The following is a 20,094-nucleotide window of genomic DNA, read 5'->3' as shown; positions in this document are numbered from 1 at the left end:
CTACCGAGTACAAAAGATGAATCCCATCGGAGCTGTGCTACTTGAAACACTAGATGGAGTCCAATTCAACACAACAATAAACGGGAGCCGACTGAAGCGCTACTACAACACACGAGCCATCCCCGACAAAAACGAAGATTTGGGAAACCAAGTCTTCCTTAGTTAGGATTAGATTGTATCACAAGCACTCACTCGCATATGCACGTTTTTGCACATATAGTTTGCACTAGATTGTTACACGCACACTCACTACATACGCACGTTTTTTGCACATTAGGGATGTTTGAGTCTTAGTTTCCCTATCACATCCCACAAATAAGCATATAGTTAGACACATCACATGCACTCACATGATTTTGCATAGGCACATAATAGATTGCATAAAAAATAGTATCACACACTTTCATTCCATACTCTCAAAGCATGCAATGAATTCACACGTAGTACACAAAGCTATGCCAAAACTCAAGATGAATTGGCAACAGAGTCTACAGCCTCCGCAACGAGACCCCCGCCAAACATCACAGCCGTCTCCTATATGCAAAAATATCAAACTTGCATACTAATTATCTACAAGCTCAATGCTACGGGTGCAATCGCATCCAACATGTATGCAAGATAGCAAGAAATGATAGCCTCAACAACGAGACCCCCGCCAAACCTCTTCCCAAGAAGATTCGATGGCAGCATCCGCAACCTCAGCAACGAGATCCCCTCTGACATTCATAGTCATCTACCCCTCCTTAAGTGGAGATAAGCTTCTTGACCAACATCCTTTTATACCAATCCTCCACAACGAGACCCCCGCTAAACCTCTTCCCAAGAAGATTCGATGGCAGCGTCCGCAACCTCAGCAACGAGATCCCCTCTGACATTCATAGTCATCTACCCCTCCTTAAGAGGAGATAAGTTTCTTGACTATTGACTACAAATTGTGTGGTGCAAAAGAATTACAGCAGGAACGACTCGCATACCACAAGCTAAATAGCCACTGAATTATGCACATGGCATCCCAACTCTGAAATCAAAATAAGCCATAACCCGAGGACGGGTAATAAAATGGATCCGGGAGTATGTTGACTCTGTGCCAACATGAACTTATGAAGAAAGAGAAGGTGATACAACTTTGTGATACAACTTTGTGTTACAACTTTGTGTTACAACTTCTAGACACAACTTTATGTTACGACTTTGTGTAACAACTTTGTGTTACGAGTTTGTCTACATGAAGAGAGAGAATGTGTTACGACTTTGTGATACAACTTTGTGACACAACTTTGTGTTACAACTTTGTGTTACAACTTTGTGTAACAACTTTGTGTAACAATTTTGTGTTACAACTTCTACATGAAGAGAGAGAATGTGTTACGACTTTGTGACACAACTTTGTGTTACAACTTTGTGATACAACTTTGTGTTACAACTTTGTGATACGACTTTGTGTTACATGCAGAGAGAGAAGCTCTCCAACTTGTATAAATACCCCATAATGGAATGAAGCCCTCACTCTTGGGGCATTGTGTTGAGTCTACATTGGTATTCCAAGCATTTGTCTCAAGTGTCCATGCTTCCTTGCACTGCACGTCCAAAAGCATGTCCTAACCTTGCAACCCTTCTCCCCTCTCCTCCAACCCTGCAACCCATCCTCTCCCTCTCCTCCTCCCTCCTTCCTCCTCCTCCTCCTCCGCCTCCTCCCTCCTCCTCCTCCTCCTCTCTCCTCCCTCTCTCTCCTCCTCTTCCCTCCTCCTCCTTCCTCCTCTCTCTCTTCCTTCACCCATGCTCTTACACTTTCTTCCTCTCCCACTCCTATGCTTTCCTAAACCCTTAAACTCCATGATCTACGAGGGAGACGAGTTCTCCACCATGTACTCTACTCTGAACCTTGGACCCTCCTTCTAACCCTGGACTCCTTCTAAACCTTGGAACCCCCTTCTAAACCCTGGAACTCTTTCTAACCCTGAACTCTTTCTAAACCCTGGATCCTCCTTCTGAACCCTTGAACTCTCTCTAAACCCTGGAACCTCCTTCTGAACCCTTAAACTCCTCCTAAACCCTACAACCCCCAATGAAGGCGAAAGCCTTCATTACCCCAACAACAATGGTTTACATGCCTTTTACACATGCTTGCATTTTGTTTACTCACCACACTTAAGCCTACGTCTCTCACCGGAACACGACTCGAGGTCCTAAGCTACACATATACTACAACGACAAACCCAATATATCTGTAGGTGACAAAAAGCCTCGGAACCCTGCAACATAGAATACCCAGCTCTTCCTACGAAAGCAGAAGGAAAGAGCCAATAGATGCGTTGGAAGCAAATGCTACATGGGAATTGCTGCCTTTGCCTAAAGACAAGAATGCAATTGGCTGTTGGGATAAGTATGATCAAGGGCTTGCTCTATGGTGCATGTGTGCATCTAGGGGAGTCACACGTGTGTTTGTGTGTATTGTAAAGGCACATCAAGTGCTATGATGTGTCTAGTGTGTGACCTAAGTGATGATGTAAGCCAAAGACCCCCACATGGGAGGTTCCTTTGATCTAGGCTAGTCCCACTGATGTAGGGACTGATTCCCACTGATGTAGGGGCTGATTGCCACTTATGTAGGGAAGGTATTACCTTCTCCCCCTTTCTATAAGAGAGATTCCTCTCTCTCACAATTCATAATAGAGAACTACCATTTTGTTTCATTGTGCTCTCACACCTCTTTCAAGATGCATCTATTCTATCCTACAGGATTCTACACTTGGTATCAGAGCTTTAGGTTCTAGATCTAGCCTAGCCTAGCATTAGATGCTCTCTCTAGCCTAAGCCCTAGTTAGGTGCCACCACATCATCTCCTTCCTCACCTCCATCTTCCACCTTCCCTCACCAAAGTCGATTTTGGAAGTGAGATTTCTCTTCAAGCTCACATTCTCAGCTTCTCATCTTTCAAGAGAGTCTTCCCAAGGTTAGGGCAAATCTATAGAACAAGCTATCTCGCCATTTTCGGGGTGGCATTGCCTCAGGAAGCTGCGTCGACCTTCTTCCTGGTTCTCACTGTGGAGAGTAACATTGTCAAATTCCTTCCAGAGGAAGCTGGGCGACATCACTACCTTGTTGCTCATCAAGTCTGAGCTCATTTGGAGCAAGATTCGCGTCAATTTCATCAAAAAAATAGTCCACGGTTCTTCTACAATGCTGGCCGACGTGCTTATCATTTGCGCGATTCCTCTCTGAGGGTGAAGCCCTACATGTTTTCCATCCTCCCCACTGCAAAATCCCTCTGAGTTTTAGCCTCTACATGATGATTTGGAGTAGATTTTTGAGCTGCCTCTTTGGCCATGAAAGCTTGACTATGCTAGTCTAAGTTTGACTTTGGGCAGTCAAAGTTTGACTAGTAGTTTGACCAAGACTTATTTTCAGTTTGCTATGCTCATTTTCTAGCATGTTCTTGGTCATCTTTGCTTGGACATCTTGCATAAATGTTGTTTTGACTAATTGCCTCATGCTTTGACATTTACTTAAGTCACATAGAGAAATCCAAGTCAAAGTATTCAAGTTGTCACTCTTTGAAGGATTATTTTTTATTGCTCATATTTCCCTTGTAAGGCACTAGACACTGCCCTCGGGTAAGACCTTTTCTGATAAGTTTGATGGAACTAGTTTCCATACTTGGCAAACAAAAGCTAAGTTTATGGAGATATGGTATGTTGTGAATGGAGTCTAGTGTGTGACCTAAGTGATGATGTAAGCCAAAGACCCCCACATGGGAGGTTCCTTTGATTTAGGCCAGTCCCATTGATGTAGGGACTGATTCCCACTGATGTAGGGGCTGATTGCCACTTATGTAGGGAAGGTATTACCTTCTCCCCATTTCTATAAGAGAGAGTCCTCTCTCTCACAATTCATAATAGAGAACCACCATTTTGTTTCATTGTGCTCTCACAACTCTTTCAAGATGCATCTATTCTATCCTACGGGATTCTACATTGGCTGTAAGTGGGTTTATAAGGTGAAGCACAATGTAGATGGTTTTGTGAATAGATACAAGGCAAGATTAGTTGTCAAGGGGTATCCACAGTCATGTGGCATTGATTATGAAGAAACATTCAGTCCGGTTGCAAGGATGGCAACCATAAGAGCAGTCATTGCTATGGCTGCATCAAAGGGATGGTCTTTACATCAGATGGATGTAAAGAATGCTTTCTTGCATGGTTATTTGCAAGAAGAGGTATATATGGAGCAGCCACCAGGTTATGTTCATGTTGTTCATTCTAAGTTTGTTTGCAAGTTGAAGAAAGCCTTGTATGGCTTGAAGCCAAGCACCCAGAGCATGGTCTGACAAGATAGGACAATATCTTGTCACTATTGGCTTTCATATTTCCAAGGCAGATTTCTCACTTTATGTGAGAAAAACAGAGAAAGGTATTATGCTGCTTGTCATTTATGTTGATGATTTGATCATCACAGGTGATAGTGATGAAGATATCATTCATGTGAAAATGCTATTGAAGCAGAAGTTTGAGATGAAGGATTTGGGAGAGCTATGTTATTTCTTGGGCATTGAGGTGATTAGATCACCAAGTGGGATATGGCTCTTGCAGAGGGAGTATGGATTGGACATGCTATCCAAATATGGGATGACAGGCTGTAAGCCTATTTCAGTTCCTTTGGAGCAGAATGTGAAGCTATATACACTTAGTAAATAACCCAGTCTATCATGCTAGAACAAAGCACATTGAGGTGCATTATCACTATGTGCGGGAGAAGGTTTTACTAGGTCTTACTGATCTAGTTTATGTTAGCACAAAGGATCAGGTGGCTGACATATTCACGAAAAAGCTGCAAGTGAGACTCCTTCCTTCCCTCGCACTCTCTTCACATAGAATTCATAGCAGCAATCACAAATTATTAGTGGACCTAGAGTGTCCTCTAGCAGTGGTTCACATACTTTGCCATGGATAGGTAGATTGAGATCAGGAGGATCTCCTCAAAGCAATGTAGATAGTGGTATGCAGGTATCACGAAAAGGAAAAGAGAAAGTAGATCAGCCCATGTTTGATGTGAATGCAGGTCACTCTTATGTGGATGGTGAATCCAGTGGCTCAGAACAAAGCATTGATAATGAGTTGGGTATTCCTTATGTTGTTACACCTGGAGTAAGGAAGACCATGGATGTTTTGAGAGCACCTGGCAGTGAGCCTATTTTGCACAGGTTTACCAGAGCTAGGTATCCTGTGGATAGGCTGAAATATGATGGATTTACAGCCATTCACTATGCCTATATGGTCAAAGTGATATATGAACCAGAACCCACTTCTTTTGAGCAAGCCATGGGAAAAGCAAAATCGGAGAAAGCCATGGATGAAGAAATGGATGTCTTGGAAGGAAATGCTACATGGGAATTGGTGCCTTTGCCTAAAGACAAGAATGCAATTGGCTGCAAGTGGGTTTATAAGGTGAAGCACAATGTAGATGGTTCTGTGAACAGATATACAAGGCAAGATTAGTTGTCAAGGGGTATGCACATACATATGGCATTGATTATGAAGAAACATTCAATCTGGTTGCAAAGATGGCAACCGTAAGAGTAGTCATTGCTATGGCTGCATCAAAGGGATAGTCATACATCAGATGGATGTAAAGAATGCTTTCTTGCATGGTGATTTGCAAGAAGAGGTCTATATAGAGCAGCCCCTAGGTTATGTTCATGCTGTTCATCTTGAGTTTGTTTGGAGGTTAAAGAAATCCTTGTATGGCTTGAAGCAAGCACCCAGAGCATGGTCTGACAAGATAGGACAATATTTTGTCACTATTGGCTTTCAGATTTCCAAGGCAAATTTCTCGCTTTATGTGAGAAAAACAGAGAAAGGTATTATGCTGCTTGTCATTTATGTTGATGATTTGATCATCACAGGTGATAGTGATGAAGATATCCTTCATGTGAAAATGCTATTGAAGCAGAAGTTTGAGATGAAGGATTTGGGAGAGCTGCGTTACTTCTTGGGCATTGAGGTGATTAGATCCACAAGTGGGATATGGCTCTTGCAGAGGTAGTATGGATTGGACATGCTGTCCAAATATGAGATGATAGGCTGTAAGCCTATTTCAGTTCCGCCGTTGGAGCAGAATGTGAAGCTGAGTGCAGATGCAGGTGAGCTTCTGGAAGACCCTACTATGTACAGAAGCATAGTAGGAAGTTTGATTTATATGACTATTACCAAGCTAGATTTGAGCTATGTTGTTGGGTTGGTAAGTCAGTTTACGTAGGCTCCAAGGAAACCGCATTTGGATGCGGCTGGACGCATACTGAGGTATGTGAAGTCCACATTGCAGTATGGACTATTTTATGAGACTGGGGTTCAGATACAGTTGCATGGATACACTGATGCTGATTGGGCTTGTTTCCATTGGCGATCCAATGGAAGCAAGTGCATCTGCAATCTTCTTCACCTTCATGTGGTAGTCATTGATGCTCATATTTTCTCTCTGCACATTATGCAACTCCTGGTTGAGCTGCATTTTCCTGGCTTGTGTATCTATGCTATACATTTTTGTCGAGGTATCCCACACCTCCTTCGGCATGCTTGCATCTTGAATATGGACAATCATACAATCTGAAATACTAATAGACAGCCAGTACATAACTTTTCTGGCTCTCTCATGCCATCCTTCAAATGCCTGCAACTCCTGTTGATTGGGAACATTAGGAAGAACTAGTTCTTGTTTAGCTCCAGTAATGAACTCCCAATAGCCTTTTCCCTTAAGGAAATTCATCATTCTAAACTTCCATGCTTGGAAGTTGTTCTTGTCAAGCTTTTCAGTGACTATCTGTGAAAGAGCATCAGATGCCATTCCAGAACACTGCAAAAATATTATGTCACTGCAAAAAACAAAACTTCTGCCTCACAAGGGCAAATCTGCAAAACTGACGAAAGTGGTATTTGACCACACAGTCACTTCCTAGTGACAATTTTGCATCAACATGCAATAAGAATGATTCTGTCACTCCCAATATCTCTACGCATAGGATAGGATGCAATTTCTGTGGCAACTTTTCACTGACCTAGAGAACAGTGGTCGCACAACAAAAACAAGTCGCTTTTTTGAGTGCCTGTGGAAATCTTTTGCCACCAAAACGCCTCGAAATGGCCTCAAATCAAAAAAATAATATCACTATGGGCTTTGCCCTTTCCCGCAGCATATACTGCCCTCTCGCCACACCACAAAGGGCATCCTAATCTAAGACAGCACACTCTTGCACTTTCCGACTCTGCTACTTGTAGAGATTTGCTCCCAAACTCAAAAAAGGAAAGCAACATTGATCCTCTTACGAAGACACCACGAACTTGGTTTGCTTTCTTGAGCTCCTTACCACGAACCGAGCTCTGATACCATGTGAAAAGAGTGGGAGAGAAGTAAGGAGTCTCACTTGTGGCTTTCTCACATACAATGGGGGAATACACACAAAGATGGAGGCTGAAAACAGTTTTCCTCTTCTTAGTTGTGAAAGCCAAAAGAACTCTCTCTAAGTACAAAAGGAATAGGTGAACCCTATCTGTGGGTCTCAAACCAAACTTAGCTAACTAAGGTGGCATACTAACTGAGCCACTAACTAGTAGAGTACATAAAGATAGCTGTCATCCAGCTATTATTCATGGGCGGTGTACCAACCGCATCTACAGCTAACAAGTCGATGACATAAATGCACAACGGTCACCCTGGCATATCACGAGTGGAGCTCGATATCTCAATGGCCCTTGCAACCAGCCAAAACCGTCTAGCATGTAGGGGAAGTCCCTTAAGGTATTTAGCTTATAGAGTTCTAGAAAACCGTCATCATCCCCAAAAAGATGGGACTCCTCAAAAATACGGCACCACCCATGAAAATTAAGAATGATGGGGTGGGAGGGTAATAGAAAGATTTCATTGGGATTTTTTAATGTAAGGTCACTTTTCAAAAAGGCCACTGCTAGGATGGGATAAGTGTGTGGAGAATTCTTATCTAGCACTATCTGGAAGGTGTGTGGGGGAAGTTCTTCCATGAGATTGATGTGGTCTTGAACAGAAGAATATACAATTGCAGAATAGAAAAAATTGAATGTACCATTGACTAACCTTGGATCAAGTGCGTGCAATGCAATGCATGTGGTGGTTGTGCAGAGCCGCTCAAACTCCCCCTCTTGGTGTGTGTCCACCTATGGCTAGAGCATTGGTCTCTACATGAATGTCAACATCTGCGACCTATAAGAATGTCCATCACATTCCAACTGGACAACCTGTTGTTGAAGATCATTGATGATCTTATTATCCTTGTCATGCATTGCCATGTGTTCTAGTTCCTTACTGAGGAGCTTTTGGTCTTTTTCTACTCGGAGTTGTTCCAGGCGGCTAGCAGAGGATCCTTGGTTGGGCGGCTGTCAGTTCATTTTGAAGAGCAGTAACCTATTATTGGGCTTGGTATGCTTCTTCACGGGCTAATGTCAATCTTGCAGTCATTTCCTTTTAAAGATCTTCTACCATCAACTTGTCCATTTCAGCCATGTAAATCTTTGACTGATACCTATGTGAACTGTGCAGGTGCTGGGTGGCAAGGTTCTTTTGTTGTGCCAAATGATCCTGTTTTCTTAGCAACAGGTTTTTCATTTGATAGGTCAGCATGTTGACAACATCAACAAACTGAAATTCCGTGTCATGGACTGCCTCTTCATTAACTTGGACTGCTTGTAGGTAATTGTCGGCAGAGTCGAACGTTGGTCCAAATCAAAAATGTACTACTTCCCCATATGGAAAGGTAAAGGAAGGGAGAGAAGGCATGGTCTTTTGAGTAGTAGAAAAAGGACCTGCACTGGTGGTGGCTGTGTCAATCGTCGGTTGGGATTGAACATTAGGAATATTTGGCCTAAACTCAAAATCTATAAGTGGACGCTGAGACTAGGATACTTTCTCAACTCGACTTATAGGGTGCGATGGATCTTCAAACTGTGGCTACTTTTGGAGGGAGGGCATATCATCTTTATCTTTGTGGTGTTCCTGCAACACCTATTACCAAATTTTGGAGCCTACATCCTGTAGTTCCTATTTTGAGTCTGGTAGCCATCCTCTCAATTTGGTGGAAGGCAGAACCCATGTGCAAACATTGATCTGGACTGGAACTCGAGATGGCAGAAGCTGATGGGTATCGAATGTCTTGCCTACCGCACCATGTGAAGAGAGCGGGAGAGAAGGAAGGAGTCTCATTTATGGCTTTCTCACATACACAATGGGGGGATACACACAAAGGTGGAGGCTGAAAACAATTTTCCTCTTCTTAGTTGTGAAAGCCAAAAGAACTCTTGTACAAAAGGATAAATGAACCCTATATGTGGGTCTCAAACCAAACTCAGCTAACTAAGGTGGCATACTAGCTGAGCCACTAACTAGAGTACATAAAGATAGCTATCATCCAGCTATTATTCATGGGCAGTGTACCAACCGCATCTACAGCTAACAAGTCGGTGACATAAATGCACAACGGTCACCCTCGCATATCACGAATGGAGCTCGATATCTCAACACTCCCCCTCAAGCTCAATCCCAATTCTTGCACACCAAGCAAGTCTCCGAACTTGCGTAGCTTCTCTGCGCCAACGCCTTCGTGAATATGTCAGCTACCTGATCCTCTGTGCTGACATAAACTAGATCAATAAGACCTAGTAGAACCTTCTCCCGCACATAGTGATAATGCACCTAAATGTGCTTTGTTCTAGCATGATAGACTGGGTTATTTACCAAGTGTATACTGCTCAAGTTGTCACAATAAATGGCAACTGGCCCATCTGTAGACTGATGCATATCATAAAGTAGCTTATGCAACCAAGCTACCTCACATGCAGCCATTGCTGGACCCCTGTACTCAGCCTCTATGCTCGACAAGGCAACTGTAGGCTATTTCTTGCTGCTCCAAGTCACTACAGCACTCCCAAAAGAGAACACATATCCACTAGTAAATCATCTATCAGAAATACTACCAGCCCCCCAGTATATCCATGCAAATGTATCTGAACCCCAGTCTCATAAAATAGTCCATACTGCAATGTGGACTTCACATACCTCAATATGCATCTTAGCCGCATCCAAATGCGTTTTCTTGGAGCCTGCATAAACTGACTTACCAAACCAACAACATAACATAAGTCTGGCGTGGTAATAGTCATATAAATCAAACTTCCTACTATGCGTCTGTACATAGTAGGGTCTTCTAGAAGCTCACCTGCATCTGCGCTCAACTTCACATTCTGCTCCAAAGGAACTGAAATATGCTTACAGCCTGTCATCCCATATTTGGACAGCATGTCCAATCCATAAATACTGCCTCTGCAAGAGCCATATCCCACTTGTGGATCTAATCACCTCAATGCCCAAGAAGTAACACATCTCTCCCAAATCCTTCATCTCAAACTTCTACTTCAATAGCATTTTCACATAACACCTATTTCATTAATTTTGGACTTTTTCTGTTGTTTTTGGACGAAGCCCAAAAATCCTTCCCAAATGAAAAGCTTACTTTGTGAAAATATCCTTCCCAAATCAAAATTTTACTTTCTGAAAATATTCTTCCCAAATCAAAAATTCACTTTGTGGCACTATCATATTCACATAAAAATATTGTTTTTTCAATCTATACTTTTGCACCAACATGCAAGAATTTGAAATAATCCTATATTAGAAATTCTAGCTATATCTAAGTTATTTTTTAATTTAATTATTTTTAATATTTTTCCTTGACGTGATAAATTTATAAATCCATGAAAGGAGACTTAAATATTTCATGAAAATAACATTGTCACTCGCAATATGCACAAAATTTTTAAAACTTTTAATAAATAGAAAATTTAAGACATGATGCCATAAGACCCAAGTTTTGTATTGAACCAAAGAGGTATAATAGCAATTATAGCTATTATTATATGATTACATTGAGAGACGTTGCTCTCAGCTAGAGTCTTTATATCCAAAATGATATAGATTGAACATATGTTTACAATTTAAATTGTTGCTCTTAAAGAGCCTCAATTTGTGCCATCTGCATAATTTGACTCGCCATTGTCTTATTGCTCAATGTCACGACAGTCCCTTGCCAGGTGCCATCTGCATTAACTCCCACTTGTCTTGCCAAGCCTTGCCCCTTGGGTGCATTGACTCCCCATTGTCTTATTGCTCAATGTGCCATCTGCATTAACTCCCTATTGTCTTGCCAAGCCTTGACCCTTGGGTGACATCCAGTGCAAAATACAGGTGCCATCTGCATTAACTCCCACTTGTCTTGCCAAGCCTTGCCCCTTGGGTGCATTGACTCCCCATTGTCTTATTGCTCAATGTGATAGCCCCTTGCCAGGTGCCATCTGCATTAACTCCCTATTGTCTTGCCAAGCCTTGACCCTTGGGTGACATCCAGTGCATATTTTGACTCTCATTTAACATAGGAGGTGATGACTCTTATTATAATTGTCTTGAATTGGCTTCTTGCCTAGTACCCAAATAAAATCCTTCAATGGACTTCAATACAAAGCTTTAATCATGGACATTCTTCATTTGCGTTGTCTCCTTCTACTTCCTCCATGGCGAGCATCCTTAAAAATTCGTGTATATGCAAAATACTTTGCTGTGGTATTTTTATTTTTCCTTCTACCTCATATCCCATGCGTTTCTTTGATTTCTTTGCCCTTGAATGCCAAGACACTATGATTGTCTCTGTCGAAACTTGAGAGACCACTTCATCATTTGGGACCCACTTCTTCATTATACAATTAGTATACAATGTGTTGTTATCCATATTCTCCTTCCTGCCCTTTGGCTTATACCATACCGCTGTAAATGTTGTAGCTCTCCCTTGGTCATCTCTTTGCACATCAACTACTTTTGCAACTCAAAACTTCACATTCTCATATTCATCATCCGATGGCCGAACCACAACAAAACAATCGACCTCTATATCTACTTGTGGCATAAACTCTCTCTTCTTTGGTCCACAATATGGACGTGGGAGTAATGATACAAATTCATTTTCAAAGACTGGAGCTGGGCGCAAATCGTTATGAACATTTGGTCAAAACATATTGCATTCTTCCTTGACATCCTTTGAGCCTCGCATTCTCTCAAGGTCCTTTATTAAATTTCATGTCTTGTTAATTACAGTGGTAGTGTGTTCTCTCCAAGTAGGCTTCGAATCAGGATATCTCCGAAGCATTTCCTCTTTGTATGTAATAAATGCTTTTAATCCTTCTATTTCACAGTTAGACCTCTCATTGAATTCTTGTATAGGAGCCCATGTTGGATACCTTTCCTTGCTGGGAATTGAAGTTAAGAGACTATAAGGTTCTTCAGGTTCCCATTTTGTATCATGAGAATACTGTTGCCATTGCATTACAGGTTTTTCATCTTTAAAAAAAAACAAAAGTAGTGTGGATTGGTATGACCTGTCAATGCATCACCACCCGTTTGTATGAAAGGTAGAATGAAGCTCTTCCAATCATACATTCTTTTGAGCCTCTCACATACTGTACTTTCCTTATGACCACCAACTTGCCTGCCACATCTTCTTACCAAGTCATCTATTGTCTCCACATCCTTGCATTTAAGCTCCCTTGAGACTGTGCTAAAAACCTGATCGATATCCTCATGTGTATGCCCAACATACAAAAATCCACATTCGACCTCATTGAAGATTCGATGAGCAACTAGCATGGCGCAGAATGTAAACATGAGGACATTCTTATTTTCTCACCAGCAATTATCAGCTTGTATTCTCAAAGTCGGTGGTAGGCGACCTTTTTCTGCATGTACATTGCGAATTTCCTTCATAATAGATGTTACAACTTGATTGCTATCATGTAGATGCAAGGAATCAATCCATATATCTGCAAAGAACTTAATTCCATGCACTAACACTCCACATAGATGTGTCTTTAGAAAGTGCTTTCCTTGTAATTTAGGTGGAGTGGCAACAAAACGAGGCAATGTTGTTGTATTATGATCCATGCCATCTACAATAAGGCACATGTAGTCATCAGGATACGAAATAGCTTGCTCCTTCCAAAATGCATATTTTTGTCTGGAATGTCGAATAAGGTCATGATGAGATTTTCGGTTTTTTTTGTATAATTCCCTTTGATTTGGACATGTTGCACTCTCAATCGCTCGCTTTAAATCATCACAGACATTGCACTTTGACATTCTTTGCCTCCTTGGGATTTTAACATATCCAAAGTTCTTCTTCCAAAGAGTATACAAAGTATGAGAAGAAGCTACGGCATCCCCTCTTCGCCTTTGCTTTTCTGCAATAGAGTCAAATACTTCGAGCTTTGTCAAGCCCATTGGAAGGTGCATTTTAGTGATTGCATCACCGTTAGGGAGTTTGGTAGATATATGGGGTTGAGGTAAAGCATTTTCATGTATGAAGTCTTGCAAAATTGCTGCTGCCCTGACAGTTGAGATTCTTGATTTGGACCTTCCTTTATTACCGTGAATGCTAAATTTGTTGCCGCCCTTTGCCTTGGTGACTAAATCCCAATATGTACCATGGGATAATCCAATAATATTGCGATATGCCTTATTGCAAATCTTTTTTCCATTTACGAGAGGTTTTACCTTTTGTCTTGAACTTAGCCTTTTATTGCCATTCTAAAGAAAGCAAGAGAGACTTGTGAGAAGGTATTCATTTCTTTCGCTTCCTCTTCTTTGCCACACGTGTCCTCTACATTCCCTGATGTCTGCAAGATCAATGAAGCGCATACATCTTCGCTTGCAAAAATAGATATCCCAATGCATTTAACATGTTCTCCTCCTTCATTACTCTCTTCCTCTTTGGTTGTTTTTGTGGATCTGCCTGGATTCGCTTTCTCTTCATGCATATGTATGACCGTTTTCGTTCCTCGTGCATGTTGTTATCTGTATTTATGCACTTCTTCTCCTCACATTTGTTTGTAACCAAGCATCCATGATTGGTCGTTGCATCCTTGGCCATATCATAATCAAAGTTAAATATTGAATAATCCTCTATTGATCTCATCCTCGTTTTTAACATAATCTTAGGACCATTCAATGAATTCAATATTCTACGAGAGTATTGAGAATCTTGAAACTCTTCCACTCCTGAGAGAATATCACTCATTGGGACATCTTGCATGGCTTTCACAAATCCACAAGCTTGATTGACACCAGGTTTGTTAATATGCATGAACTCATCCACACTTGACAAGACATCGCTATTGAAACCTTTGCCCTTCTCACTGTGCAAGAATTCATCCACCCCAGATAAGGCTTCACTTCTAAAATCATTTTGTTTCTCGGAACCAATGAACTCATCCACTCCAGATAAGATGTCACTTCTATAATTGAGTACATTGAAATCATCCACATTTGAAGTGATAGAGCCTAGCACATGGGCACTCTTTTTAGGTCCTTTGATATTGTAGTATACCTTGTCTTTATCATTGAAAACCACGTGCCTCTTTCTCATGTTTAAAAATTGCATGCTCCGTCTCATATTCTTGCCTACCTCATAGTAGGGATCACATAAGGATGTTATGTTATCAACCATACCATCATCAGTGACTTTTAGAATCCTCATCTGTGCAAATGACCATTGCTCCACTTGTTCAAATCCCAATACTTCACCTTCTGCTACAGTCTTATTTGCAAATGATCTCATTTGTAAAATGTCCCCTATAGTAAAATCCAAGGTGGTGCACTTTGTATTCTTGATAATGTCTGTTGCATAAGTCTCATCTTTGTCCCATGCTATAAATGATTTGTTGGATGTATTGTAGGGCATAACATCTCCAAGTGTTTCCATATCTCCACATTTATACTTTAGCTCAACATGTGCGCTAAGAATCTTTGATACAATAACTGCCACCTTATCTTTGCCAAGTCTTCGAAAGTGGCAAACTGAATTGGGATCACTATCATGGATTGTAGCAAATGCATCTACTTCTCTTTTGCTACATAAAATCACATCCATCCCTAGAACAAAATCTATAGCCATCTCCTTTGTGAGAGTCCTTCGCAAGCAAGCTGCTGCAGTAGCAACAATTACATAAATATTAGTCTCTTTTTAATAATCTACTCATTTATTATAATTTTTAATTAGTACTTAATTTATTGGTGGGAGAAGTTATCCAATCAAGTACTCATCAGATGGACACGCCAAGTTATCCTTTGCATGGTCGATCAAGCATTAAATACTATTTTTGCTCTAGTGTCATGCACATCCGTAAAAAAACACACTGCTAGGTATGTTATCCGATCAAGCACTTATGGATGGGCGTGCCACTTTGCATGTAAGTCAATTCCACCTAGTTGAAGGTGTGTGCAAAGTATTGTGCCCATCGGATATGCTTTGCATTGTCGATCAAGCATAAAACACCGTTTTTGGCTTAGTGTCATGCACAACCATGAAAAAACACGGTCCTAAGTGTGTTGATCAAACAAGTACTTATCGGATGGGGGCTCCACTTTGCACGCAAGTCCGTTTCAGCTAGGTTGAGATGCGTTCAAAGTATTGTCACCATCAGATATGCTCTGCATGGTCGATTATGCATTATACAACGTTTTTCCCGTAGTGATATGCACATCTGCAAAAAAACATGTCCTTAGGTATGTTATCTGACCAAGTACTTATCGGATGGGTGTGCCTCTTTGAGAACATTTCAATACCACCTAGGTTAAGGCGTAGGAAAATTATTGTGCCCATCAGATACGCTTTGCATGGTCGATCGAGCATTAAATACCATTTTTGCCTTAGTGTCATGCACATCCGTAAAAAAACACGCTGCTAGGTGTGCTATCCGATCAAGTACTTATGCGATGGGAATGCCACTTTGCATGTAAGTTAATTCCACCTAGTTGAAGGTGTGTGCAAAGTATTGTGCCCATCGGATATGCTTTGCATTGTGGATCAAGCATAAAACACCGTTTTTGCCTTAGTGTCATGCACAACACATCTGAAAAAAACATGCCCTTAGGTGTGTTATCTGACCAACAAGTACTTATCAGATGGGTGTGTCTCTTTTAGAACATTTCAATACCACCTAGATTGAGGCATAGGAAAACTATTGTGCCCATCGGATATCCTTTGCATGGTCGATCAAGCATTAAATACTATTTTTGCACAACCATAAAAAAACACGATCCTTTGCATGATCCTTTGCATCGGTCCTAGGTGTGTTAATCAAACAAGTACTTATCGGATGGGGGCTCCAGTTTGCACGCAAGTCCGTTTCAACTAGGTTGAGATGCGTGCAAAGTATTGTCACCATCGGATATGCTCAGTATGGTTGATTACGCATTATACAATGTTTTTCCCGTAGTGATATGCACATCCGCAAAAAAACACGCCCTTAGGTATGTTATCTGACCAAGTACTTATCGTATGGGTGTGCCTCTTTGAGAACATTTCAATACCACCTAGGTTAATGTGTAGGAAAATTATTGTGCCCATCGGATATGTTTTGCATGGTCGATCGAGCATTAAATACCATTTTTGCCTTAGTGTCGTGCACATCCGTAAAAAAACACGCTGCTAGGTGTGTTATCCGATCAAGTACTTATGCGATGGGAATGCCACTTTGCATGTAAGTCAATTCCACCTAGTTGAAGGTGTATGCAAGGTATTGTGCCCATCGGATATGCTTTGCATTGTCGATCAAGCATAAAACACCGTTTTTGCCTTAGTGTCATGCACAACCATATAAAAACATGGCCGTAGGTGTGTTATTCAAACAAGTACTTATCAGATGGGGACTCCACTTTGCACAAAAGTTATTTTAAACTATGTTGAGGTGCGTGCAAAGTATTTTCACCATCGGATATGCTTTGCATGGTCGATCACGCATTATACACCATTTTTTCCCTAGTGATATGCACGTCTGCAAAAAAACATGCCCTTAGGTGTGTTATCTAACCAAGTACTTATCGGATGGGTGTGCCTCTTTGAGAATATTTCAATACCACCTTGGTTGAGGCATAGGAAAAGTGTTGTACCCATCCGATATCCTTTGCATGGTCGATCGAGCATTAAATACTATTTTTGCTCTAGTGTCATGCACATCCGTAAAGAAACACGCTGCTAGGTATGTTATCTGATCAAGCACTTATGGGATGGGAGTGCCACTTTGCATGTAAGTCAATTCCACCTAGTTGAAGGTGTATGCAAAGTATTGTGCCCATCGGATATGCTTTGCATTGTCGATCAAGCATAAAACTCCGTTTTTGCCTTAGTGTCATGCACAACCATGAAAAAACACGGTCCTAGGTGTGTTAATCAAACAAGTACTTATCGGTACTTATCGGATGGGGGATCCACTTTGCACGCAAGTCCATTTCAACTACGTTGAGGTGCGTGCAAAGTATTGTCACCATCGGATATGCTTTGCATGGTCAATCATGCATTATACACTGTTTTTTCCCTAGTGATATGCACATCCGCAAAAAAACATGCCCTTAGGTGTGTTATCTGACCAAGTACTTATCGGATGGGTGTGCCTCTTTGAGAAAATTTCAATACCACCTAGGTTGTGGTGTAGGAAAAGTGTTGTGCCCATTGGATATCCTTTGCATGGTCGATCGAGCATTAAATACTATTTTTGCTCTAGTGTCATGCACATCCGTAAAAAAACATGTTGCTAGGTATGTTATCCGATCAAACACTTATGGGATGGCCGTGCCACTTTGCATGTAAGTCAATTCCACCTAGTTGAAGGTGTGTGCAAAGTATTGTGCCCATCGGATATGCTTTGCATTGTTGATCAAGCATAAAACACCGTTTTTGCCTTAGTGTCAAGCACGTTTGTAAAAAAACACGGTCCTAGGTGTGTTATCGGATCAAGTACTTATCTAACTAACACGCCACTTTTCATGCAACTCAATAACACCTAGTTTGAGGTGGGTGCAAAGTATTGTGCCCATCGGATGTACTTTGCATGGTATATCATGTATTAAACTCCGTTTGTGCCTCAATGTCATGCACAACCATAAAAAAACACGCTTTTAGGTGTGTTATCTGACCAACTGCTTATCAGATGGGTGTCCCACTTTGCATGCAATGCAATACCACAATTGTTGAGACTCATACAAAGTATTGTGCCCATCGGATATGCTTTGCATTGTCGAACAAGCATTAAACACTGTTTTGGCCTTAGTGTCATGCACAACCGTCAAAAAATGCGGTCCTAGATGTGTTATTCGACTAAGTACTTATGGGATGGGCACGCCACTTTGCATGTAAGTCAATAATACCTAGGTTGAGATGTGTGCAAAGTATTGTGATGATCGGATATGTGATGCATTGTTGATTAAGCATAAAACAACGTTTTTGCCTTAGTGTCATGGACAACAACCAATAAAAAACATGGTCCTAGGTGTGATATTCTAAAAAGTACTTGTCAGATGGGGGAGCCACTTTTCAAGAAAGTCAATTTCAACTAGGTTGATGTGCATGCAGAGTATTGTGTCTGTCGGTTATGCTTTGCAAGGGGGATCACACATTATACACCGTTTTCCCCCTAGTGTTATGCACATCTGTCAAAGAACACGCTCTTAGGTGTATTATCATACCAAGTACTTATTGAATGGGCGTTCCACTTTGCATGGAATACCATACCACCGCTTTTGAGGCACGTGCAAAGTATTATGCCCATCGGATATGCTTTACATGGCAGATTGAGTATTAAATACCGTTTTTGCCTTGGTGTCATGTACAACCGTCAAAAAACACGATCCTAGGTGTATTTTTCAAACAAGTACTTATCGGATGGGGATGCCACTTTGCACACAAGTCAATACTGCCTAGGTTGAGGAAAGTGCAAAGTCTTGTGTCCATTGGATATGCTTTGCATAGTCGATCGCACATTATACACCATTTTGTTCCTAGTGTTATGCACAATCGTCATAAAATACATTTGGAGGTGTGTTATCCGAACAAGTACTTATGGGATGGGTGCACCACTTTGTATGCAAGTCAACAAAGTTTTGTGCCCATCGGAGAAATGTAGATGCGATAATATTAGAAAATTCTCAGCATGTGTATATGTGTGTGTGTGTGGCAAACAATTTTGATACAACAAAGTAAACACCTAGTGCACAAATTATGCACTTCATACCTTGAGTATTGTGTCAAAATAAAAGCTGAAATAAGCTTGTTGATGAGGTTAAATACGCCCTTGAATAAAAGCACAGTTGTTGTATGACCACAATAGGATCGCTTTGACACCTGTGATTTTGCCCACATGTAAGTTTGCAAATAGTATTAAAAAATCATATAATAATATATTAATAGTTTGCAAATGTGTATAGCAAGTGAGTAATTGGAAGTGGAAGTGGGAGTGAGGAGGGAGGAGTGGAATGGGAGAGGGAAGCAATAGGGGTGTATGATAATAAGTATAAAAAATAGTATAATAATATATTAATAGTTTTCAAATGGCAAGTGAGTAATGGGAAGTGGAAGTGAGAGTGGGGAGGGAAGAATGGAATGGGAGAGGGGGAGGTAATAGGGGAGTAGGATAATAAGGGAGTGAAATGAGTGAGGGGAGTTAATAGGGGATGAAAAAGAGGAGGGTGAGATGGGAAAATATGGGATTTTGGGAAATGGGAGGAGTATGGGACGTGGTGGAAATGTGGGATGGGAGTGGTGGCAATGGGGGAGGAAGAAGAAATGGATGGGGGGAGGGCCAATGGAAGATTGGGATGAGGGATGGGGGTCCAATGGGAGAGGGGGAGTAATGGGAGTCAATGGGAGAGGGGAGAAATGAAAAGCCAATAGGAGAGAGGGGAGGAATGGAAAGCCAATAGGAGAGGAGGAGGAAAACCTAATTTTTCTTATATATAGTCTTCCTTCTTCATTCATTCTCCCCTCATTTCATTCATTGAAGCAAGAAATCAAGGACGAGCAAGAAAGCAAGGAAGGAAGAGCAAGAAAGCAAGAAAGAGCAAACTTACAAACTTTTTCCAGGTACTTGCAAATTTTTTTGATTAATTCTTTATCTAGATTTTTTTTTAAAATTTTGAAGAGAGAGAAAGAAAGAAAGAGAGAGAGGAACTAGACAGAGAGAGAAAGTTTAGAGAGAAGGA

This window comes from Dipteris shenzhenensis, chromosome 8, assembly GCF_047967505.1.
Source record: "Dipteris shenzhenensis isolate YYH24624 ecotype China chromosome 8, Dip_SZ_1.0, whole genome shotgun sequence".
In the NCBI taxonomy this organism is placed as follows: domain Eukaryota; kingdom Viridiplantae; phylum Streptophyta; class Polypodiopsida; order Gleicheniales; family Dipteridaceae; genus Dipteris; species Dipteris shenzhenensis.
Note: the sequence above shows the minus strand (reverse complement) of the source record.